This window comes from Platalea leucorodia, assembly GCF_965183815.1.
Source record: "Platalea leucorodia genome assembly, chromosome: 3".
In the NCBI taxonomy this organism is placed as follows: domain Eukaryota; kingdom Metazoa; phylum Chordata; class Aves; order Pelecaniformes; family Threskiornithidae; genus Platalea; species Platalea leucorodia.
This window is the reverse complement of record NC_138825.1, coordinates 20611454-20637567: the sequence shown is the minus strand read 5'-3', so window position 1 is coordinate 20637567 and position 26114 is coordinate 20611454. Positions and strand designations below refer to the sequence as shown.

General features: G+C 45.5%; 1 protein-coding gene across 1 annotated transcript in view; it reads right to left on the bottom strand.

Moving 5' to 3' along the window:
- The window catches only part of LIN9 (lin-9 DREAM MuvB core complex component), a gene marked incomplete at its 5' end in the record, with an annotated part of 274917 nt that extends 271801 nt beyond the window's left edge, over positions 1-3116 (bottom strand). Inside the window, one exon of the mRNA XM_082305758.1 lies at positions 3113-3116. The remainder of the gene's footprint in view (positions 1-3112) is intronic.
- Between the last annotated feature and the right edge of the window lie 22998 nt (positions 3117-26114).

The following is a 26114-nucleotide window of genomic DNA, read 5'->3' as shown; positions in this document are numbered from 1 at the left end:
CAGCCATTTGGGCCAGCATCCCCTTTCCCCCAGGCACGGTGGCTCGGTCCTTTTTGGCGCGTTGGTCATCCACGCCAGACCAAAGTTGGTGCCAAGCCCTCCCTGCCGGGCTGCGTGGCTTCGGGTGAGCGCGTCCCATGTGGGGAGGCGGCCCCCAGACCCCAAACGCGAGGGCTGGAAGCTGTGACGGGCACATCCACTCGCTGCGGCTCTGCCCCAGGGTGTAGGCAGGGCTGCAGCGAACCTGTCCAGGACAACGTCCATCCTTCCCGATGCAGGGTAGGCCGCAGACAGCGCTTTCCCAGCTCCTGTGGCCCCCAAGCACGGGTCCCGCTTGGCAGAGGGAGCAGGCTCTTGGCTGTGATACAGCGTGATTTCTGTATCAAGATAACTCATTGGAAATAGTTGTCTGTACGTCAGCACTTCAGGAGAGCAGGCTCTGCGATTCGCCCTCAAAGTAGTAGTCAAGGTCAAACCCAGATGGCAGTTTTGGGGTTGGTCTGGACTGGCCAAGGGAAAAGAAGAAAAAAAAAAAAAACAAAAAAACCCAGCAATTTTTCTCTGCTAGGATTTCACAGCTGGGAATTTCCCCTAGAGAGGGAAATTGATGTCACAGCGCATCAGCTTTTTGTAATTAAGGCATAACCTCTAGAGCGTAAACAGGGGCAGAGAGGTCTCCGAATCTGCAGAAGGTGTGCATTGCCAATCCCACAGGCAGACAGACCGAGACACCCAAAATGAGCTTATGTTTGTTTTTCCAGTAAGAGAAATGCTATTTTGAACTCAGTGCAGGAAAAGAGATTTTTTAGACTCTTTCCACTCCAATCCATTTCCTCAGCGTCTGTGCTTGGTCAGGAACTGGTCTTTCATGAAATGAAAGTATGTGATCAATCTTTCTCAGAAAAGTGACCCCGCTGAGTATAATGGCACTATTCATGGGCATAAGCTTCCTCCTGTCTGCCAATATCGCAGATTCTGGTCATCTGTTGCTCCCATGCCCTGCCTACACACATCAAAAAGTAGGAACTTTTGAAAGAAATAATAAATCCAAGAATACTGCAGATAAACAGGTATCTTCTTTTTTTAAAAGAGCTGCACTACGCTATGCTAATAGCATCTGCATGTACTTGCAAGCGCTACTGCGTATCTGTGCGTGTTTTGACTGTTCTTGGGGTTGTTCAAGAGTATTTACACGAGTGTAACCACAACGGGTGCTTAAAGCCCTTTCTTAAAGTCACACAAATTCAAGCACCATCGGATGTTCATCCTATTAGAACAGGACAAAGGAGCGGCGAATTCACTATGGCACGTTTACTCATACAAAACTCCCTAAGGGAGACTTGGCCTTAAAACATGGCAGCATTTTTGTCGTGTAACAGAAACATGTGACATCCAGAGCCAGAGCTGTTCTGTGGGCATTACATACAACGACAAGCTTTTATTTATGAAGGAAGCGGCTAATAAAAGTGGAAAGAGCAAAAAAAAGTCTAGGGATAAATCCTTTTTCAGAACGGGTAGGTACAGGAGGGAAATAATTGTTTCCAGATTGGAGCCAGGCAGCAGTCCACATTGTATAGTGAAGAAAGAGCAGACAGCTTTCAGCACACTTGTTTCCAATCAAGTGGAAACCGAGCATCTGAGGTTAGCCTAAATGGAAAGCACAAACTGAAACAGGTTGCTAGTCCAATCCAGGGACAAGGATGGAGGCACGGAAGGAGACAAGTTTCTTTCATAGACAGACGGACGTCTCCAGGCACCAGCACTGCTGTAGTTGCTTGATGCTGCCGAGGAGCCCTCTCCGTGGCTTCGGCATCGTTGCGTTAGGTGCTGTACCAAGAGAACAAAAAGATGGTCCCACTCCCACTTGCTTGCAGTCTCAGCGTACATTCTTCAAGTAAAAGTCCAACGTCTTAAAAGATCTTACTTCTGCTTAAGCCATGTTCTTCATTTGAATTTATACTTCCTGCTTCCAAAGAAAATCATTGCAGTGCTTGAGGATACTGAAGCAGACTGGGTTAGGGCAAACGGTTGATCCGGCCAACTTTTGTGTGGGCAGCTTGTCCTTATTCAAGAGAGTGGGGCCATTAAAATGAACAGGATCTTCCACTTAGGAAGGGCATATATCCACTGCAGGATGTGTTTAGTCCTGAAATAAAGCAAGGACAGACACTGAGAGAAGGCCATGGAGCTGTCCGAACGGTGTAACATCTCCAACTGACACGCTGGCTATAAGTGTTTGGGTAAAGAAATAATCACGGCCGTCAAAGTTAATGGTCTCCCAGCACCTCCGTGTACTTGAAGGGAGACACGTTAATTGTCATGTCTTATTTAAAAACACTTGTCCGAAATGTGCTCGCTGCGCCCCACGAGCAGCGTGTGTGGCTCAGCGGGGCTGTGGCCGCTGTGCCCCTGGGTCCGGGGCTGCCGAGCCTGTGGGGTGGTGGCTGTTTGTAGGGGCAGCAGGACGGGCCCTGCCGGGTGTGAATGCCCGGGGGGAAGGGGAGGTTTGGCAGCCGGTGGGAGCGGTGGCTCTTGCAGCAGGAGCGCCTGCGCCCCACTGCAGCCGGATGAGAGGGCTTTTCGGGCAGGAGGGGAGATCAGCTGCGCAGGAAGCGAACGCTGGATAGGAAAAGCGGAGGGGACAGCCAAGGCTGTTTTTCTCCTTTCAGCCTCTGCCGTGACCCTAGCTAACGTTTTGCTTTGACTGTTGCTAAAGCCTGCTCCCAGGCACAGCCCTCCAGGGCTAGGGGAGCCCTGGCAGACCAGTACGGTGCTGGTGACCCTCTCAAGCACAGGCAGAACTGTCTTTTGCTACTTTATACACCCTCTTCCTCTGGAGTCAAGGTCCTGGTCCACATCTCAAGTCTTGCCATGCTGAGCCCTGGGATAGTATCTAAAAGGTTGCCAGAGTATGAAGATGAAGATGGTGACCCTGTCCTCTGGCACAATGATGCTCACATCATTGAGGGCCTGAGGCTTGGCAACAGGCTCCCCATGACTGAGATGTGTTGCAAGTCTCAGCATTTTCCACTCTAAGTGCATGGTATATTCCTTCCCCTGATCTGCTTTCCTTAGGGAAAACCCACAGACACGTACTGATTTGAAGAAGAACCCCTTCCCCAATCCAAACCACAATAACAAGCAAAAAAACCCCCAAAACGCCTTATCGAAACAAGGTCCTGTACTGCAGAAATACCTCCTTCCATGGAGAGGGGAGAACAGTTGCGCGATGGATGTTGGTCAACCTATTCACTTAAATCCTTGGAGGCACTCAATTAGTATGGCATGGGCTGCATTATAAAGCTAGAACAAGACAGAATGGACCACAATCTACTTAGTATCAATCCAACTGTAAAAACAAAACAGAAACAATCATAACAATTTAATCATAAACCAACTACGATCCTAAAGTACCCTCCTCCTTCCATTCTTGCTTTATTATAAGATTCATTTTTTAAATTATTGCTCTGTGTCATGTTTGGACTGGTTGGACAAGACAGCCTTCACTGTGTTTCAACGATGAGTTGTCCAAACTGTCACTGTTCATCCAGTTCAGCGTCAGAAGGACCATCAGCGTCCTTGCAGTGGAAGTCAGTATTTTACAGCATTTCCTCACCAGTGAGTTGAATCTTACAATCATGTAAAAGACAAAAATAAATGGATAAACACAGAGTAATTCTACAGACAGCAGACTTACTTTATGTTTATGCCAGTGTGATGGAGAATAAATCCGGCTAATATTTTACAAGAAAAAGAACGACAGAAGACTCAAGAAGAAACACAACACTGAATTATGTGCTGAGGATGGTCTGCGTTCAGGCAGGTACTGTCACAGGCACGGCACACTTCTGGTCTGACTGGGCTGGCAGGGGAAATGGAGGCCTGAGAACAGGGCTCTGGATATTTATCTTGCACCAGCCCTTTTGTATCGCTTCAGTGGTAAAACAGGTCAGAAAGATGCTGTTTTTCCCAGCTCAGTGACCTCTGAGCTGGGTTATCTGGTCATTTGCTGCCCTCCTGCTATCCCACAGGAACACATATAAACGGCAGAATTAAGCAGTGACTGGTTAATATTTTCTGTGCCAGCTTCTGTTCAGGGAGCAAGAACACAGGGCTCTGCAGAGACACCTGTAGCAAGTCAGTGTAATTCAGGGCAGTCTGTGTACTGCACCCGCCTCTGCCTGAGCTCGTACATCCACCTAGAGCACAAAGGAACCAGTTTTGTTCTCTGGGAACCTCCTCCACACATTCCTGCCTGCACCTCGCCCCGTGCTGCACCAAGTCATACGGCTCGGCGCAGCCAAGAAAGCCGGCCAAAGATCTCGGCAGTCTGTTCCTGGCTCTGCCCCTGCTGCGCTGTGGGGTGTTAGCAATCTGGCTTATTGCCTCTCCGCCTTGTTTCACCCGCCTGTGAAATGGGCAGTACGTACTAAGACGTCCTGCGTCTCCTCGGGTATTTGTGGCTGTGACCTGCCTGAAGTTTCATATACGCTTGGGGCCCTTGGAAGAAGGGATGCGTACATCCCATACATCCATGCACAGCACACATATGCAGAGCATTAGCGCTGGGCTAAGAACATCAGTTTGGCTCACAGGCTCCGGGTTTTGCAGCAGGACTTTGGAGAACCGTTACAGAGCTCGAGATTAACATGTATGTATGGAAAACATTATGCATAGCAAAGTACTCTGACAAGGAATTATATACACACATGATAGGCAAGAAAGTTTATGAACCCTAGGACAAGCACAAGATGTTAGATTTCCTCTTGATGCAATGCATATATGCCAGTGGTACCTTTATTTTTCCCTCAGCTAATCAACTCCCCAGGGTGAAGATGTGAAGGTCTGATGTGAATGCCCATTGGTTTTATGTCTGAATATGCTCAGCAGTTGGTGTGCGCCACAGCTGTGCTCCCCTGCGCTGCAGCAGTGCATTGGCACATTGGCCCAGGGTTGCTATTTGCTAATAAGAAGAATATAAACACATGTGCATGTTTGGGGAGTAACCCATGATTCAGCATTAATGTTTCCTTTTTTTGCACGGACCAGACTAGAGGCACTAGGAGCACATGAAATATGTATTGCTGAGTTTTACTGAGGTTCAGTAAAAATAAAATTGTAAAGGGAAATCCTTCCCTGTTGGACCCTGAGGCTACTAAAAGTTGTACCGACATCTGTGGTTGAGGGGATAAAACAATTAGAATTCAAATACTGCTTCATTGTCTGAAGAGGTTTTTCCTATTCATGGGTCACAGTTATTCCACTAGACTGTGACCACATAACCATAATTGGGCAGCTTTGCATTTGTTTGAGATAGCTACGATCACAGCAGGAAAAAGACAAGCTATTTTCCAAGTGTGCAGTGTGTCACATAGACTGTTTCTGGTTTGGTAGTATAGCCGGGGATATTCAGCCTCCGGGGCTGTGAGATTCCACTGCACCTTTTAGGGATGAGATGAATGTGGGATCACAAGAAATGCTGTCCAAGTTTCCAGTCTGCAATGAGTGATTCCTGTGTTTTGAAAAACTGGAAGAAAGAGGGCACTGAAGAGGACATGATTAATGGCTTTAAAGCCCATACTGGGCTGTGGGCATTTAATTTAAAATATAGCATGTTGGCTCTCTTCAAGAATCTATTTTTGCCTGTGGTATAATAACATGTTTTAAGGATTTACCATAATATTTCTATGATGGACAGATGTTTACCTTTGTCTGTTCCTATGTCTGTGAAAGGAAAAAAGCTGAGCTTTGAATGAGTGCAGCACAGTTTAATAAACTGGCAGATCTAGCCTGATTCTTCATAATTTTGAATAGCTAAAGCAATAGAGCTATGAAAATATTCCTAAATGATGTTGCCAGACAACAGTGTATTATTGGTGCCATTTTCTGTATGTAGCACTGTTCATTGCCACGCAACAAATTGCAAAGGTCAGCAGACCCTGACCCTGAAAAGCAGCTGTATTATAACAGTCACTGGAAAACACCAGTCCTTGCACATAAAATTGTTTCAGGCAAGAATATCTTTCCAGACAGATTGAGATGCACACACTAGATCATGCTTTTCCTCTGAACAACTAAAGGTAAGTAAAGCCCTTATGGAAAGAACAGCATACATGTCCACCTCAGAAAATTTTCAGCCCTATCACAAGTTTCTATACATATGTACATACGTGCATGCCCAGGCATAATAAGGGTGCATTTTAATAGTACCAAGAGCAGCTTCTCCATCGCTAACTAGTACTAGTCAGAGCCTTTGTCTCCCTGCTGCCCCCTGCCCTTGCTCTGAAGACATCCACTCCTGGAGCTGTGAACTGCTCTCGGAGCTGCCTCCCCACTTCTGGATTTGGGCAGCAATTTCAGCAAGGCAGCATAGTTTTCCTTGCTGTGCTCCCACCGCCTCTGGCTGGTATGCCCAGGACAAGGCTCCCTCTTGTGCTGCCCTTCCTCCTCCCCCAAGTGTTTCCAGGTTGCTCCTGGATCAGCAGTTATTTATCTCCGAGAGGGCACATGCCTAGAAAGATTTTTAAGCCACCGCTGCAGACTACAGAGTTTCAGATCACTGGCATTTCCCACTCTACTACCATGTGCTCTCTAACCCTGGGCAAGTTCCTACGGCTGCTGCTTTCACCTCTGTGTAACTAAACTGAAGCATTTAAACCCACATTTAGGTGCCTGAGTAAGAAGGCAGATTTCAAGAGCTGGGACGGTCCCTCACCTCGCCATGAAGTTTGCCACTCTTCACAACCCTCTGTGCTCCAAGGAAGGGGCTCCCCATTCTTCTTTTCCTTTGGAAAAGGTGAAAGATATTTCATGGGCTGGCAGGTACTAAAAGCTGCTCGAAATTAGATATCTAAAAAGCCATTACAGCTGGGGAAGGAGATCTGGCCCAGAGACGAGACATTAACCATCCATTTCCAAGCTTGCTGAATGAGAGCTGATGAGCTAGACTGCAGCTCTAAAGGCTTCCTAAATGTTACGTATTTGCTCCCTGCTTCCTGCCGGATGGGGACGGATACCACAGAGTTCCAGCTGGCTGCCCTCTTCTTCCCAGGGGAATTCACCTAATTGCCTAAGTAACTTAATGAGATGCAAAAGTGAGGGCAGAAGAGGAGAGGCGTGGAGCCTGCAGGTGCTCAGCAGAACCCCTGCGTAATACTTTCCACTTGTTCTTCAACCCTTTTCCATCCTTTGCTCTCCTCTGTTCTGGATACACCTATAGAGACCTGTAGCCTTTGTTGTCTGAAGCAGATTCTCCCGCGACCCCTGACAGCAGCGTTCAGGGCCGGGTTACGTAGGCCTTCGGGCTGGCCTGAGGCAGGCAGAGCTGGCAGAAGACGGTGCCGCAGAGGGGCACGGCAAAGAGGTTCAGCTGCTCCCCGGTGGGGAGCTCCCAGCCCTCCCTCCAGCTCCCAGCCCTCCCTTCACGCACCCACGCTCCTGCCACTCTGCCCACAGGCTTCCGCTGTTTGAGAAGGGCAGGATTTGTCTGGCGAGGGGGACAGAGGGACACCTGCCCGGGCAAAAAGAGCACGGAGGAGGGAGAACCGGGAGAGCCGGTGAGGCTCTGCTGGCCCCAATGCCAGGTGGGCTGCTCTGCCCTCAGAGACTGTGGCTTCTTGAGGCTGGCGGAGAGGTTGCCTCTTCGCCCCTCGTGAACACAGCCTGCACCCCCAGCTGAAGGCACTGGAAAAGCTGGCAGCCGTTGCGGTCTTCTCTCCACCGAGAACAGACTGAAACTGTTTTTCTTCAGGGCTGTTTTATGAGGTGGAGGAAGAGGGCACCCGGACAGAGTGCTAAAGATTAACTTTACAAGCGTGTCTCCCTTTGACAAAATGTTTGAGGTTTGCCAGTTCCCTTACGTTCTCTCTTGCTGGCTGAGGACAGCCTTGTCCTGAATAGGAGAACGGGAATGGTGCAAGAGCTCAGCTGTCTGACATCTTCTTGTCTTCTGGCTCAGAGAGAGGGAGATTCATAAAAGCTGCCAGAGAAATGCCTTGGAAATAACCCTTTCTGATAGGGGAGACCATATCCTGGAAACACCCATCATTTGTTGGCAGAGATACTCACTTCTTAGCTACACAACCCAATTTCTTTAACTCTCCTCAGGGTCATTTTTGGACTGGATTGCAAGTGTGTTTTACGTTAAAAAAAAAAAAAACAACAAAATCGACCACTTTTTTTCCTTCTGGTTTACATTTCCTAAAAGGAACAAAATGTTGAAACAATGAAATATTTTTCTTTTTTACAGCCCTATCTATCTTTAAGAGACAGTTTGCTTAACATCTCTTCTTCCCTGTGAAGGTGACGGATGGGGCTGAACAAGACTTACAGGATCCAGTTAGTGAGGTACCATTTGCGTCATCAGCAACAGCGGTCATCAGGGAACCATCTACCATTTTTATTGTTTCGAAAAGAGATGTGGAGGCAGAATGGAGCAGGCTGAGATTTATTACAGCTGGTGGAACAGACTTTAAAGTTAGACAAACAGAAATTTGGATTCTTTGCAGGAACAGACCCTGTGTGAGGCTCTCAAGTTAGGCAGGGTCCTGTTTTTGGAAGGAACATCACATGAGCATACTCAGACTTGAAACCTCCAAGAAAGACTGTTGGAGGCTGCCTTAGCAAGCAAGAAAGTGGTACTGATCAAGAAAGTGGCGCATCAGTGGTGCAAAGACTGGAGTTCATCAGAGCTGTCCTGCTCAGCACGCAGGGCCCAGTTCTCCCCTGGATGTCATCCCATTATAGTTGCTGGAGAGACACTGGAAGGGACTTCAGAATAACAGGTGCAACTCTAGTCTTCTACAAATCAGCTTCCATTTTGCTGCAGCAGGGTTTCCTTTGCACACTTGAGACCACTGGAGACGAGGGGATGAACTCCAACAACTAACAAAATGCCTGCCATCAGATTTACTGTCTAAACAGTGATCTCGCCTGCAGAGTTAAGTGGCTTCCCAACCCCTGACTAGAGAGCCCTGAAGTACCTGCACTGTCCCATTCCCATCCTCTTTCCTTTCCCAGGGAAACTGACCTGGATGGGAAGTGACGAGTATACACGGGTTTTGTGAACTCTTGGGAATACTTCTGAAAGTTGAGATAAGGAGAATGAGAACGCCAAAACGCCCATGTCTCTGGAAGTGGTAAGTGCCCTAGGAAGCCTCCACAAAGTTCTTGAGACCCATGCCAGGGACTCTCTCACTGCACAGCCTCACTGAAACTCCTAAATTGTCAGTGGTTTTATTTTCCCTCCACACCACTTTCTCACCTTCTCTCCATCAAGATGATGGCCAGTTCTGCTCATGGGGAAACTGTAGTAATTCTGTGGAAACCAAAAGACTGAATCATATAGGAGTGCATTCAGACCATGAGGATTTAGTAATGAATCTGACAGGGACAGAGAGAATTGGGGGTTGGGGCTGTTCTAAAATAAATTAATTTGACCAAACACTTGATAAATTCTTCCCTCCTACTTCCTTTCTGAATGCAGTTATTTGTCCCAGTAGTTGGATTCACTCTTCCATGTCCAAATTAATTTCTTTCACATGATTAATCAGCAGCTGGAAGCAGGCGATGTCATGGACTCTGACACTAGATTGTCATCAAATATTACATTTCTCTCTTTTTTTTTTTCTTTTTTTTTTTTTACCTGAACAACTGCCGTGATGGCTTTGCGGGCTGGTGGCCAGCTGAGTCTCTGCACAGAAATGTAACGCTCCTTGCCTCTGTTTTCCCATATTCCCCAGCTTGCTTGCTCTCTGATGGAAAAATTAACTTCCATGGCAAGACTCTGAGTAGCACCTACAGTTGCAGTGTATCCAAGAAAAACATACTGCAAGGACCAGGGGAGTCCTTACAGCCCTGGCAAACCAAAGGTTCATCCCTTTTCCCTTGGAGGAAAAGTACTGCTGGGGCAGCTTCAGCGTCCCAAGGTGATCGGACAAACAGATTTTCGTTTCAGATGGAAGGTGGATGGAAGTGTCCCTCAAATGCAAGCTGTCAATATGAACAAGCATATTACAATTGCATTTACATGGAAACAAAATGTGTCTCAGCTTTTGGCCACTTTGGAAAAAGGAGGATGATGACCTTTGCAGAAACAGTGCAGGACACTTTGCCGTTAATGAAATTTGCTTGGCAGTTGTTAACAGATGATGTCTCCCATGTTTACCAGAAACGGGTAATGCCTGAAGTTAATACTGCACTTCATTTTCTGTTAAAAACCTGATTAATAACTTTCATCTTTTTCTCTATCATCAAAACTACGCTCTCCCATTCTTAATGCTTAAATGATTCTCAGAGGTTTTTTTCTCAAGTTTGGGGTGAATCAGAGGCATTTGCCTCGTACAGCAAGTTGTAAAAGCGGAAGGTGGGGCCTTGCAGTCTCTAAAAACTATGGGTTTTTTGTCAAGTTCTGTCTCCAACACCAAATCAGTTTAAAAAGCCCACATCTGGTCTAACCTGTTCTCAATGAGAAATGCTGTCTTTGAGAAGGCAGTCTTGATGGGTTGGTTTTGGAATAATTTTTGATGGTTTATTTTCCATTTTAATTTTCAAACATTTCAAAGTGTCTATAACACACTGTGAGCATAAATGTTGATGAGTTTTCATCGATTTTTTTTAATTGAGACGTTAGCTGTATTGCAGGCAAACGGATTTGGAATAGCTATGGCAGCACTCGATTTTCCAGATCATTACAGAAGGCTGAGATTACAGTCAAATATTTCCTGCTAATATGCTTAAGCATTTACAATTATGGAAGCTTTTTCATAAGTAAATGCAAAATTATTGCAACAATTCTGAGTATCAGCAGGGTTTGAAAGCCTTTGATTAATTTTGGTTACATTTGAAATAATCATAATAATTTGAGAATAAGAAACCAGATCAGTCCCTGGGAAGACTCCCATAAAGTGTATTACATCACACCTGAAATAAGTTTTGGCTCTTTCTCCCACATTTAGATAATCCGAAAAATCCCCCAAAGGCTAACAACTGTAGAAGGAAACACAAATTATAGTCTGCATATGTTACCCAGTTACATCCAAAGAAAAATACGTACTGATTCAAATGGGCTAAGGACCAGGTCTTATACTGTACACCTAAATTAGAAATTCAGCTGTCTCTGGGATGGGAACTGATCAAGTTCTCTCTTTCAGAATTCAGTTCAAAATCCCTTCAAGCACTGTCTCCAAGGAAGTACTTTTTTCCACATTTCCTATTTTCACTTGTACTATTCAAAAATTGAAAGCAAGGATTTACATACAAGGTACTAAATAATCTACTGAATTCAAATCAGTTTCCACTGGGTAGATATATTTTTTCCATCTACATTTAAGGTAAGCATGCCGGGCAGCCTTTCTTTTTAACAAGCTGATGTGATGTAAACAGGATGAGTGAATAGGTAACTCCCTGCAGCTACAAGTGGAAGAGCTCCGAGCATTTGGCAGTGGTGAGGCCAGTCCTCCCCACAGCACAAGTCAGAAAACAGAGGGCAACAGCAGTGACAGTGCGATGCCCAAGGCAATGCAGGGAAGCAGTAGCAGAGAGAGCAATAAGGGCTCTCCTGCCCGCCAGCCCATGCCAGAACCACCCTTGGGGCTTGGGACTGTAAGGACAGCCTTGGCTCTGAGAAAGGGACAGAGCTAAATAGCTAATAATAGCTAAAGCCTTTTTTTCTCATTCCTGTTTTCATATGGTCACGTTTGCATGATGAACTTTAGCAAAGCCAACACACCAGGTACGTTACTTGTACTAGTTCCTGCAAGTAACTGTTCTTTTGACACAGTTATTACATTAGCTCTTGTCGTAGCTGTTGCAAGCTTGTCTGCAGCTGTCTCCGCTCGGCTTGGCCCAGCCACAGTTTCTCAGCCCCCATGGACAGCCCTTGTTTTCCATCGTATCCTCTCCCTGCAGGTGAATAGCAAAGTCCACCTTCAGTGGTGCTCAGGCAGTTCCAGGAGACCCTTCTCGCTCTGCCCAAACTCCCAGCTGTTATTAGCTATGCCCATACTATTCTAATGCTTCTCGGGCTCACGCTTATTGTCCTCATGTTTATTGTCCTCACACTTCTGCCAGTGTTTCATAAAACTCCCAGGGCCAGATCCAAATGCCGAAGGGAAGAGAATCACCAACTCCTACAGGCGCTCAATCAGATCTTTCCTTTACTGAAAAACATGCAGTCCTGCAGAGAGGGTTGAATTTAAAAGCTCACTAGAGCATCATTGGTTTTGCTGGTTTGGTTTATGAAGGGCAAATATCAAATAAAAGCATAGGAAGCCAACCCAAAAAAGGGCTGGGATGCATAGCTCCTGTTTATTTCATTTGCAAAACGTACTTAGGTAGCCTTTTACTTACGGTGTATCCCATGGAGCAGCCACTGAAACACTGCTGAAAGCTGGGAGCATCACCTCAGTACCTGGACAGCCCGTTACAGAAGCAGCGCTACTGAAACCACAGAGCGTGGGTTATTCTACAGAAGAAATGGGGAGGCACCGGGAACAGATTTCTGTTTTCTTTTAGCAGCACTGCTCACCTGGAGAACCCACAGGTAAATAAGGGAGGCCAGAAGGGAGCTAGTCAGGGGGCCGCACGGAGAAGGGGAAGCCGTGCCTAGAGGAGGAGCAGCCCCACAAGCACAGCAGCTGGGCAGTGGCTGCAGCCCCAGCCCTGCTGATCAAAACTCTTTGTCCAGGCGGTGAAGCAGAAGCTTCACCATAAGAACAAAGAGGGTAGAGACATTTCTGCGTGGGTGAAAGGTACCCAACTGAAAAACTTCAAGTATGGGGCATTGCGACTCCTAACACTGCAGCCTTCCCTCTTCCTCCTGGGGGACCAACTGCCAAAGGCAACTGGATGCAGCACTGGCCTTTCCGGACTTAGGAAATGCAAATACAGTTTTATTTCCTTCCTGACCCTTGGCTCAAAACATCTGCAGCTCTATAAATGAAAAGCAACCACTGCTGTTTAGCAACTTCTTCTGCCCCTGCTTCATTCTGCCAGGAGATGGAGGCCAGGCTGTGATGTGACTGTGATGCACCACGGGTGTTGTGGTGACGTTTGCGAACTTTCAGTTGGGCTCCCCGGGCAGCTGGCACCATTGCTCTTCATCTTGCATCTCGTCTCATAGGACAAAGCCTGGCTGGCCAGGTAAGAAGCTACAGCTTCGAACTTCTAGTCAAATTGAGAAAAAAAAAAAAGAAAATGGAGCCTTCTTAATCAGAAACATCTTGGGTTTCTGTTCCGGACCAGACAGTTGAGTCGGCTTTCTCAACTTCTCCTGTCTCTCCAGTATGTGATAGAAGAGCCAGCCACTGGTGATGCTCCCTTTGCAGCTCTACTAGAAGAAAAAGCTGATCAAGTTTTGCCTGATGAAGCCTGGGCTGTGAGTGTAGGTGCTACTTTTTTGGAGGAGAGCTCTGGCAAAGCTTTTCGTCCCCCTTCTTCCTGAAGAAACTCTGGAAAATTTTTGGAGGCAATTGGTTTCAGTCAATTTGGTGGGGCAATGCTGGAAACCGCATAGTGGTTGCTGAAAGGTTCTTCAAAAAGGAAGTGCTGGGAAGGAGAGGACCTCTGCAAATTTTTGAAACTGAGTCCATGAAAATGTTCATTCGTCAGCTTAATCTTCATGGATTCAGCAAAATGGAAGAGGATTCTCCAGTATCTGCCTCACCTGACGAACTTCAAGCACTAGCAGCAGCAGGTTCTGCTTTTGGCGAGGTACGTCAGTCCCTCCGTACGTGAAATAAGTCTCAGGATATTCTGCTGGGATAGATTTACGTTCATATACAGTAAGCCTTTACAAGGTAGGAGACGAGGATGGTAGTGAACGTCCTGATTTTGTCTCTCCGGTCATTCTCAGCAATTCTTGACACACTACTTCTGAGGAGCAGAAATGCTGAAAAAATAGGTTTTGGTTATTTCCGCTTACTTTGAGCCCAGGAAACGGAAAGATAGTCTCATCATATTGTGCTTTTTTTGTACTTGCTCCATATCTTGCCGTAACAAAAAATTAAATTTTCTTGTGGCATCTGCTGAATGCTGACAAGATACGTCAGCATTATATTATTACCTACGCATTCATTCCACATTGAAGTGGCTGAAAACCACTGATATTTGGGGCTCTACATCCATTTGTACACTTTGGAAAATTCTACACTTCTGTGCTCCCAAATGACAAAAACACAAGGGGGGTTATGACTTAACAGAACTGTATTGTAACATTTTATTCAGCCTCAACTTTAGGTTTAAAATGCCCCTAAGAGGCCTTTTTAATATCCATCTTTGTCTTTTTTGAATCAAATGCTTAGTTATCGTAGCTTTGTCTTTCTCAGTCTGGAAATGCTGCCAACTAGCTCCTCTCCTTTGCATTTTTTAGTTACTCTTCTATTATAACTCCTATTTCAAGGGAGATTATCCCCACCTGCTATGAACCTGTAAGCAAAGTGCTGGTGTAAAAAACACAGCACCAGCTGCATTCTCACTGGACGCGGATTTGAAGCAAGGCCGCCTGAAAAGAACCCCAGACATTCGGCCTGCAGTGTAGGAGCTGCTTCTGCGGAGGAGAACGATCCCTGCTCTGCAGGGAGGACACCCAGACATCTTCACCCAGCAGCTCCACACCTACCGAGCCACGTGCTGAAGCAACAACACAGATCGGAAGTGCCCGTACATCCCTATCGCCACAACTCCGCAGCCGCACCCTGGCTGGTGTCCAGGATGCAGCTTCTGCTCCATCTCATGCTTCACCACACCCCGTTCTACCTCCTGTACCAAACAGGCCTTTTACACTAGGGCTGGGGCTTCCCACCTTTCCATTTGGGCATCCATGTTCAGCAGCTATGCAGGCGCTCTGGGCTAGCCTGCTTCACTTCTGGGACCCATGCCTTTCAACGTCCATGCTGGCAGCAGCCGCTGCCGTTGCTATGCCAAGGCCACCACCCAGCCAAGCTCCAGCACACCCTCATTACCCTACTTGCACCTGCCATCCAAATAGTGCAGCTGCAGACAACGGGGTTGGACCCCAACACTAGAGACAGCACAGATGCTAGGTAACAAGTGAACAGAGTGTCATAGAGCTAGAAATAGATTACTGTAGAAATAAATAATAATGAAGTGTTTGTGTTCTCTATAAAAAATATTTTCCAGTTGTCTTGTCTTGTCTCTACAATCTCACAGTTACTGTCTCTACACCCTGCGGGGTTGCCTGCAGGGAGATGAACTGGTTTGCTCCAGCCCAGGGAAGACCAAGGCCCCAGGCACTAGCAGTGCACTCAGCAAAACCCAGCGAAAGGGCAGCGTGTGGCTAATTCAGTAGCTGCACCAGCAGCAAGGGCCACTCACAAAAAAACCCAGTCATGCACAGGTCTTGGTGAGTCAACGCCCCTTCCTCCCCTCAGGTCAGACTAGGGGAGAGGGGCTGCAGGGAACAGACTTGGGGTTCTCCTGCCCATCCCACATTACATCTAGGCATAACGACAGCCTTGCAGCTGGCAAAGTTGCCCAGCTGTCCTACAGGAGTCACACACTGTCCTTTCTGTCTGCATCATGAGTGGGTATGCTTCTACAGCACACTGGAAATGACACAGTAGAGCCCAGCGCTCAGTGACCGCTGGATGCTCAGCACTGGCATTGATCGGTGACCCTGGGATTCACAGGAACGAGTACTGTCAGCAAGCAATTCCCTTTCCCTCCCTCCCTCCTCTTTCTCTATGTCCTTTTGAAGAATAGCTCATATTATGGTTTATCGCCATATAACATTGCTGACCATCAGGAAACCTTTGGAAACCAAGGAAAACGAACACCCTGTGACAAAACTCAAGAGCACAAGCCTGATGCAAAATGCATCAGGCCTCCAGTGGCTTCAAAGGCACTCAGCGCTCGGCAGCATGAGCACCACAGTGAGCTCAGCATCTGGCAGGACGGACCCTGAGTTAGGATGACAAGGAGAGGCAGAAGCAAAGAAGAATATTAGAAAAAAGATGACGAAAGATGCATTAGTTTCTGGGATGAGATGGGCAATGCAGCCATGTAGGTATTTGTTTAGAGCTCCATCTTGCAATACGATCCCTATTTAGAAGTCTGATGTGTTTTATCAGGACTTCTGGCACAAATTGGACTGCAGACCTCCAAAACAGTCTTGGTTTTGAAGGAGGCAGAGTTAAACGTTTTTGGATTATCCATTCTTTGTCCCATCTGCTGTTCTTTGTTTCTCTTTTTAGCTCTTTCTCCTTTGGTGGGGACTGGTCAGCTCATGTGGTGTTTAGAGTCAATCTTACAATTTGCAGACACTAATGGAGGTGTTTGGGTTCATTGCTGTGTATGTTCAAGTAGCTATTCTTTATGATTCAATTTTTCTTCCATGAGTCAACTTATGCTTGTTTCAGACTTCACAAGAAATATTTTACAGCAAAAAGCCTCCCAACAGTATAAGCTAAAATTTAGATCAAAGTATTTGGTACATCCCTTGAGCAAAAGTTTTATTTTATATTTCTTTATAATAAAGAAAGGAGAAGTCCTTCTAGAAAAGTCCCCAGGAGGCTGGTATCATTTGTATGCTTTTTCCCCTCTCTTTCAATAGAAGATTATATCCTATTTATAGGACTCCATTGGATAGTTCAAATAAATGAAGAAAGAATAATAAGAGATGCTGACAACTGGCCACTTTCAGCACAAGCTTAGAATGATTAACCGTCCATCAACTTTGCAGTATAGTTTGGCTGAACCAAAAATTACGTTAATGTTGTTAACATCGAAAGGAACTATTTCAGCATGTCAGAAATGTATTGGCTTTACAACAAGATCAAAGCACAAGACAAAACATCACAACATCAGGCAAGGTTCCTCCCTCTGACTAAATCTGGTGAATGCAGAACAGCTTTGAGAAGACGCTTCTGTGAGAAGTGGGAGATGTGGGTCAGCTCCTCCTAGATGGAAAGGATATTCAGATCTGGGTTTTACACTGCCTGTGTGAGTGCTTGTGTTTGCAGAAGAGGTGGCCACTACCACCACCAATTTTATAATGTTAGCCTGCTATTTAACTCTTTTTCACTGTAAGTATTTTAAGAAGGAAAGATTTCATTTGGGGTTGAATAAAGTATGTTCCACAACTCCAAGCAACACTTTGCAGTTTTTCTTGTGAACGCAAATAAACCCCAGATATCTCTACTGTGAGTCATTTCAAACTGATTTCAGCCCAACTCTGATTTATTTGTCTCAGCTACCAAACTGAAAATTTATTCAAATGACCTTAAGAGTCAGAAGCTCATTGACATAAGTGAAAAACATATGTATATAATAAGCAGGAGTCATGCTGTCCAAGAGTTTATTCTCTAAGGAACATGTCAGGCCTTGGAAAGGTTCCTATCTCTGTGTTGCATGAACATTTAGGAAGTTTGTGCAGGAACTGGGAAGCCAGCCTGGACTACCAGTATCCTAAATCAGTGCCCAAGCCACAAGCTCTTCTCTCCTCGCTGCTCAAATCTCCCACTTCCTTTCTGCAGTAAAACTACTCTGGTTCTAGTGGTTAAAGGCTCTCCTCACTATCAGAAGAGGTAGCTTCCTTATTCCCTTAGTGTGCACAAGGTTCAATTCAGAGACCATTAGACACGTTAGCTCAGCACTGAGATTAGAATCAACAGAGGTTCTGTGTTCAGATATAACCTCTACGGAGGGAACAAGTTCATCTTTTCAAGGTCTAGGAAACTTCATCTGCCATCACCTGCACGTGCATTTGCTGTGGCATTGACTGTTTTAACTACAGATGGGGATCTGAAGGCTAGACTTGATTCAGCATTCACAAGGTATCTTCCTTGAACAAGCAGAGTAGGCTTTGAGCTTATAAAAAGTGTCACACTGGCCTTCTGAGACAAGAAATTACTTTAAGAGATGAGATGATTTAAGATAGCTGCACTGGGGGGAAGAATGAAATGAATCTGATGTTGTTACGGAACCTCCTGTATAAATGTTGAAATAAACAGGAACGTGAAAAGCTCCGAGAAAGATACAGGAGACAAATGCAGTTTAGGGTTGAAAGCAGAGGTGGGTGAGAAACGATCTAAGCTTTGGCATTGTGTGCAGTACAGTGGGCACTGCTCATCTTCATTAATGACAGAGCACTTTGCTACCCGCTCCCTGGAGGGGGTGCCTCAAGGCACTTGTCACTCAGGGTGACTATCCTCTTTCCCATGCAGATGGGAAAACTAAGGCAGGGAGAGGTAAAAACCAACATTTTAAAAACTGGCCAGTGATTTTTGATGTCTCTGTTTCTGCATGTCTAAAAGGAACCCAGTCTGGACTGAGCCACAACTTTCACAAACCTCATGACTTTCATGAAGTGTGGAATATTGTCTGCTCAGCATGTATAAAAATGAGGCCCAAAGCATCTCAAATGCAGCATTTGAAATGAGTACATGGGAAATGTTGGTTTCTTATATGCTACTCTTGCTCATACAGAAAGTCACTACCATTACTGTTTCCTTTTCTAAATTACAGTGAAGGCATATTTCTTCTTTTTAAATAATATATCTGATTTTGACATACCTTATCACAGCTTTTGTATTCACATTTGAATACAAGCTGTAAGTTGTCCAGAAATAACATGGAGGTATCAGTGGAGCTGCATTTGTTTTTTCCTGTATGAGTAAACTCATCTGACTTGATAGGGAAGATGAGGAAACTGCATCTTCCCTACATGTCATGAAGAACACTAATTTTTTCTTTTGGATATGGGTATTGCAGCTCTTCTGACAGCACTACACCCACCCTCTGTCTTGCCGAGTTTTATGCTGCCTTCAGTGATAGCGCAGATTCTGGAACTGAACTGCTTGGTGACTGTCAGGCAATGCGTCCACAGGGCGGGGGTATTCTTTTACCAGGGATTTCAAGCACAGAAAAACTCCTGACTGAACCACGCAGAAAGCAAGCAGATTGCCTGCCCCCGGTTTAGATTTTCACAGGGCTGCTTTGCAGACGGCCAATGTCAGGGAATTCAGACTGCATCACTGAGCACGGATCCAAATTCTGGTGCAACACCTCCCTTTGCTCAGGTGCTCACATCGGCTCTATCACAGTGTGTTGGCTTTTCTGCTGCTTTCCCCTCCTCCGTATATTTGCAACGTCCTCTCCTCTGTAATTCTCTATTGGGTAATGACTTTCTGCCAGGCTAACTTCACCTTGACAATGTCAGATCTATGTGCTGTTCTCTTCTATTTCTCGCTCCTTGACTACTGTATATTGTTATGTGATCTGTTAAATATCAGCTGCACTTCAACCCAGCCCTGGCTGAAATGATCTCCAGGATCTACCTGGGCTTTGGGAGACAAATACAGACAAGCTCAAATGGATACAGCTTTTCCACCACCAACAGTTAACTCTGGCCCATCTGTGACAGTTGCAGTATGACTGTATTTCGTGAAGACCGTTTTTGACCAAGGATGAGTGTCACCCATAATGCCTGCAAAGTTTTGCTGCTCTGGAAACACATATTACTGTTATATGAAAACATCTGTGAGATGTATGGGAACACCAAGGTGATTTGGGTGAAATATGGCAATGGAGTGGAAAAAGGTGAGTTTAGCTGTGCTTACGAAAAAATATGGGTGAGGAGTATGATTCATTAGCAAAGTGCAAGACCTTGCAGAATTTAAAAATAATTAGCTTCTCAAGCTCTTCTTGAAGCAATTGATGCTTGTCAGATGGGGAAGAGAGGAGGGAAGTTATAAAGAAGAAGATGAGAAGGTACTAGTTATTGCTATTTTCTTAATCTGAGATCTATGCTTGAACCTCCCTGACACATAAAAGAAATCTTTTGTTTTTTTCTTCAACTTACTTACAGTTTCATTGTACAAGAGGAAAAATAAAGCCTCAAGGTTTTGAAAAGCCACAGTGGTTTAACTGTAGATTTATTTGCCTTAAAACTGCTTTGTTTGATCAGTAGAATATCTCTGTATGAATTCACTTATTTCATTTATCTTAAAATGTAATAAACTCTTCAGTTACTGCATAACTGAAAATCAAACTGGCTTGAACCAGTTTAACTAAGTTGGTTCAAAACCTAATTTAAGGCTTGATTAAATGGTGTTAATGCAAAGTTAAATAAACTAAATGCCAGTAAAGGCTATTTTAGGAATGGCCACTCCTGCTGAAGGGGAAGGGGTTTAAAACAAACTTACTTAATTTACTTTAAAAGTTAGTAAGATAAACTATTCTAAGTGCTTCTGTGCAGAGAAGCTTGCAGAAATATGACAATGGATTCTTTGGAAAACTGCTGCTTAACATGAGTACATGAGTGAAGTTCAGAAACAGAAAGCGATTAAGCCTTGCTTTTTTTAAAACAAAAATCAAAATAGGACACTTTTCCCCTTACGCCTTAGGGGAGTGAAAAAATATCTCTTTGCTTACATTCTCTGAGATTTCTTGCCATTGCTGCTACAGTTGTAGCTCCAGCAATGGGAACACTGGTCATGATACAACTGTGCCAGCAAAGACAAACTGGGCTGAATCCGAGCGCCTGAACAGTGTGGTGGAATCCAGCAAACAATGTGGCTTCAAAACAATTGCTCTGGTAGTGTCAGGAGTTTTGCAACACGAGACGTTTCACAGATAAATTCTCCAGAGAGGGCTATAGGAGCACCTAATGTATTTCGCAGGAATCTCATTACAATAAAAATCCCCTCAAGGGATTATCACACAGTGTAACCGAGACTGCAGATGTGTGTCTATGTCAAACAGCTAATCCAGCTACCAAAGAGATGTCCATGCATAGAAGGCCTCTGCCCCCTAGTGTATATAGCAAGACTCTCTTTTATAGGTTATGGAGGAGGGAATCTCCTTGAAATACAACCAGGGAAGGATTTATTTGAATATTAATGTCTAATTGTCATTCCTTACCCACGTCCTCCCCACGATGACTATCAGCAGAGGGCCCAAGTAAATTGTACAGGTTCATCTGCATAGTTACAGGGAACGTCTTGTTTTGTCTGTCATGTGCATTTTTAAAAGATGTCAGACATGTATTTTCCTTTTTCCCAGGACCGACCTCATTTCAGTTAAAATAATTATTGATTTATCATTGACTTCAGGCAGAGCAGAGCCGTGTTAACTCACAGTTTTCCAAGTCACATGAACAGGTCTGCTGACTTCTCAGAGCCTGGGATTGTCTGAAGGATTCGTCCCAAGATCTAGAAAGCCAAAGAGATACCAACAACTTTAAAGGCATAATACTGCTTTTCAGGTTGGTGCGTTTGTCTCCTAAAGAGATATTTGATTCTTTAGCAAAACTGTACAAAACATGTACATAAGGAGGCAGGAGGAACTGTCTGAATGAGACAGTGGTCCAGAGGGCACTGTGGCAGCAGGAGCTTTGCTGTCCTGCTCCTGTTTGATGGGCCTGCGAAGAACCTGTGCTTAAAAGCAAGACTTTGGTAGTATTGCATTGATTTGGATCCATCACCGACTGCTTTCTGACTGCACACTTAACCAGATTTGATTCCTGTTCCCCTCCCACCACCGTGGCCTCATCTGTTTGACTCAGGTCTCGTGTTTAGCTCATTGCTACACACACTAGAAAGTAGTCATCTACACAGCTTCTGTGAGGCTATAGACCCTGGAATGAACGGACCACGAGATGATCTCAGGTCTATGCAACACCAGGGGAGACATGTACTGAATGAACATTCACGGCACAAATGGTTGGTATCCCCTTACGGTGGAGATGTGCTTCCAAGGGTCAGATCAATAGCCTGCAGTCTAAGGGACTTCGGATCCGTATTTTATCTCTGTTCTAGGCAGAAGTAGTGGAGCATAAGTCTGAACTGGCTGGCTGGGTCTGAGGCTTCATGGATACACCAATGTGGGATCACTCTTTAAAAATCAACACAGAAGTGTGACACCACTATAGGATACTCACCCACAGGTGGCACTCCGTCATGAGCCCTGGCTGCAGGCTAAGTAATCTTACGAATGAGCAGATCTCCTTCAGTTATGAGATGAATGTTTATTTGGTATTCAGCGATGACCTTTCCTTGAGGGACTGCAGATTTACAGAGTGGAATAAACTGAGCAAGACTCTTGGAAAGTACTGTCTATTCTAGCATAAAACCTCAGATATGCTGGGCCTGACCCTATTCATATCTTCTGTGTAAGCAGAAGAGGCTTTAATGTTATTTTGACAGATGGTGGCGTGTCTGTTTCCATTCAAAAGCCAAGGGAGCATCTCAGTGTTTGAATTTGTGTCAGTATTCCTTTTTCTGGGTATTATTTATACCTCCTGAAATAAAACGGCCACAATTCCTTGGATATATTTGGAGGACTGTAATACTTTATGCCCAAAAACTCCCTGAGCTCTCCTACCGTAAACGTCTAAGTACTAACATGGAGCACGTTAGGGCAATCCCACAGAACGTCCCTATGTACATCAGAACAACCACTGGCCTGGTGACAATTGCTTCTCGTGAGAGACACTGATCTCCCAAGTCAAAAAGCTGCGATGCCGCTTGTCACATGATTTTCCGAGGAATGGGCATACTTTACATTATCTGTGAGAGACCCTTCAAGGAAACGAATTCACAGATCTGTTTAAAGAACAGAGAAAAAGCAGAAATATTCTTGATGGTCATATGAATACAGTCCGGGGCTTTGCTCAAAGAGTCTTTTAATTTGCTCTCAGGTCAGATGCTTCTCATGTGATGCAGCTAGGAAAAAAACATGTGAAGAGCCATTCTGACTGAAAGCAATGTGGTAGTAGCTCTCGAGGAAGGAGAGACTGAAACAACTCTTTGTCTTCCTATTACCCACTTCAGGGTACAGGAGAGGAACACTGAGTTAAGCTAAATTTTTGCCTCCGAAAACTACAAAGGAGGCAGGCAGAACATGCACTCTCAGAAAGACAGGTGGGTTTCACGTACCCACGGCCCCAGTGCCATCCGTTCTTGTGCCTTCATGAAGGTTGCGGTACGTGTAATTTTTCCAAACCCCCTTTGTTAGGTTGCACAAGACCTACACCTCTTTGCACGTGTCCAACAGGGTGAGAGCAAAAGGGAGGATCCAGTGGGAATGTGGAAAGAAGCAAGGAATTTGCTTGTCTCTCAACTCCAGGCCACAGACCTGACTAGACGCCTGTGTAATTCATGTTAATTTTCTCTTCTCCCAGAGCCCTTTGTACTCAAGAGCAGCATTTTTGAGAGAGAAAAAAAGCTGCAAGTTTAGCTTCTAAAGCAAGTTTAGCTTCTAAAGCTGCTGAAAAAGGCCACCTGGGCTTGTAAAACCAGTTCCCATCCCTTCAGCCCCGAGAAGAAGGAGACAAAGCCCACCCAGCAGTGAAGGGAGAAGGCTGTTAGCAAGGATGGGACAAGGCCTGACTTGCTCATCTTTGTTGTCTTGCAGCCTGATTATGAGCACGGCTTTTAGTCAAGCTGTAGGTATTTACAGCTTCTGAAATCCACATGGCTGTGGCGAATGGGGTATCTGCCACCTGCTGTTGAACCAAAGACAGCTTGCTTCCTAAGAGGCTGCCCAACTCAGGGGAACATCCACATGCCTTGATTTCAGGGGGCTCGGGATTGCGTGGAAGTCTCAGCTTTCATTTGAAAAAGGAAGTGGGGAAAAAAAAAAAACCCTCACTTCTCTCTCTCTGATATCTGAGGGGAAAAATAGCAAAACAGGTGTTAGCAATGAAAATTTCCCGAGAGATTAAAAAAGCAGAAGGCAAATGAAAACCACTCAGTATTACTATTTAAAATGTCAGGATTTGGAGGAAAAGGGGAACCTGCATCAGAATTCTGGGGCACGTGGCCTTGATAACACAACCAAATTATTTGCAAGTCCTGGGCATCTACCGAGATAAAGGTAAATACAGATATACCGCTGACTGCAACTGGCCAGAGGAAGGGCAGTGAAGTGAACCTAGAATTCAGAAAAACAGTATAAAAAGGGAAGGGGAAGAGTGGGCAAGAAAAAGCATTAATTACCAGAGATTGCTGCGTCCGTTCTATGGTTGAAATGGAGTGAGATGAGGGAGAAAAGAATAAGGGAGATGCTGACGGGTGTTAGTGAAAAATGAAGAAAGTTCACCCTTTCAAGTTGCTCCTAACTCAGCAAATCACTCCATATGGATGAAATCTGCACGCAGCTCCAGTGACTTTAATGGGCCTAAGAACAGCTTACCTCTTGCCTGCACAGATTTATGGCAGGCCAGGGGTTTCGCTGGGACGCGCTTGCTGCTGGCTCGGTGAGGACTCTGGGCAGGCTCAGATGGAGCGGCCGGCTGCCAGCGAGGTGAAGAGCAGCGCAGTTCAGGCTGTCAATGCTTTGGCTTTGAAGACGTAAAATGTTTTAAAACAGGTAAGTATTTTTACTATTATCCCAAATTTGTGTCAGATATGTAAGCTCCACCTAAAAGTAAAGGGGTGTAAAACTGCTGTCGGTTGTGGAAAATCTGAGTGCAACCAAAATTGCTCCTTCTCCTAATGTTAAACAAACTTGACGAGCAGCTGGGCGTACAATGTGCGAAGGATTCGATTCGTCAGAGAAATTCCCACTTAAAAAAAACCACTCCAGCTGGATCAAGTGTCCAGTGAAAAGGAACACAAAGACCAAGGATAGACACAGCCTTTGAGAGAAACCTGTTAGGACGAGCTCTGATACTCTGCTAGTGAAGAATGCAGCCAAGCACAGAGTTTATCAGTTTTCCTAAACCGGCTTTACCTTGGCAAAGGACAGCTGGCCATGCTTGGACAGGCAGCTCTCCGGGGCTATGAAAAATTTTACATGGAACTTATTTCTGTGTGCAAAGTGACTCAAAATGAAGATTACAGGCATAAGGAAGGTGTATCACTTGTCACCAATATTGTGCAGGAAATTCAGGGAAAAGAATGCGATGGCCAACTTAGATTTGAAATCTGCAAAATATTCCATTTTGTCCAATGATATAGAGCAGGACGGTTCAGTTATTGTACCTTGTGTCTCCTTCATTGCCATCTTACCCTTCATTCCTTTTGTACACAAGATCATCACGGATGGCACAAAGCAAAGAGGAAGGTGAACCTCTGCTGCAAATATTCCCTGTGTCTGTGCCTGAGGTTCTTCCTAAGCAACAACAGCAGCAGAGGGAATTCACCATGACTCCAGTTTGCGTCTCTGCCCCCACAGATGATGAGCAAGAGCTACAGAGCTGCCAGAATCTTAATTTCACTTCACTGTTGCTGGATAAAGCAATGGGAAGAGCAGAGGCACAGGAGTGGTTTGTACGCTGATTGAAAAGTGGTTTCATCTGTCTACAGGATTATCTTGCTTACTGTCATGCAATTTTTTTTTTTTTTATTTTAAGCAAAAAGGCTTACACTCTAAAAATACAAACTTCTCACACCCATAGCAAATGATGTGAAAACGTTTATCATTTTCCTTTATTCATCCCTCTGATCTATAAACCGAGCAGAGGTCAGATGCAACTCCCAGAGAACCATTCTTTGGCCATTTCCTCCAGTTTCTTTATTTACTCCTCTATGCTTCCCCCTTACCTTTTTATTTCAATCAGGATCTGCACACTTGCACAGCTTTCCCATTTATTGAAGGCCATCAATAAGCATTTAAATGCCTTAGAAATGCCGGTGGCTCACTTAGTTACGGGGTCTGTAAAAACGTAAGTTATGGGTGTAAAGCCAGGCGTTTTCAAGCAATTAGTTTAAAATTGCCTTTCGCTGGCATTATAAAATTTCACGTGTCCAGCCGTGAGGCTGCAGCCGTTAAGCTTGAGGGAAGCGGACGGTGCCTTACCAGGCAGCTCACTCCTGTTACCTACACGCTTCGTGTTTCCACAGAGCCACTGAAGGGCAGCCGGCAGCAGAGGGCCCCGGCCGAGCCGAGCCGCCGGTTTCCCCCGCTACCTCTGAGGGAGAAGCCCCGATATCGGCGGCCGGGTGCGGGAGCCACGGCTCCAGCCCGGCAGGCCGGCGTCCCCCCCCGCGCCGGCTGCAGCCCCAGTGACCCCTCGCAGCCGAGAGACCCCAGCACCGCCCACGACCGCCCCACTATGGCGGCGCAGCCACGGCCGCTGCCTCACAGGCCGCCTCACGGCCGGAGGGAGAGGGCGGGGAGAGCCGCCTTCCTATTGGCCGCCCGTTTTCCCA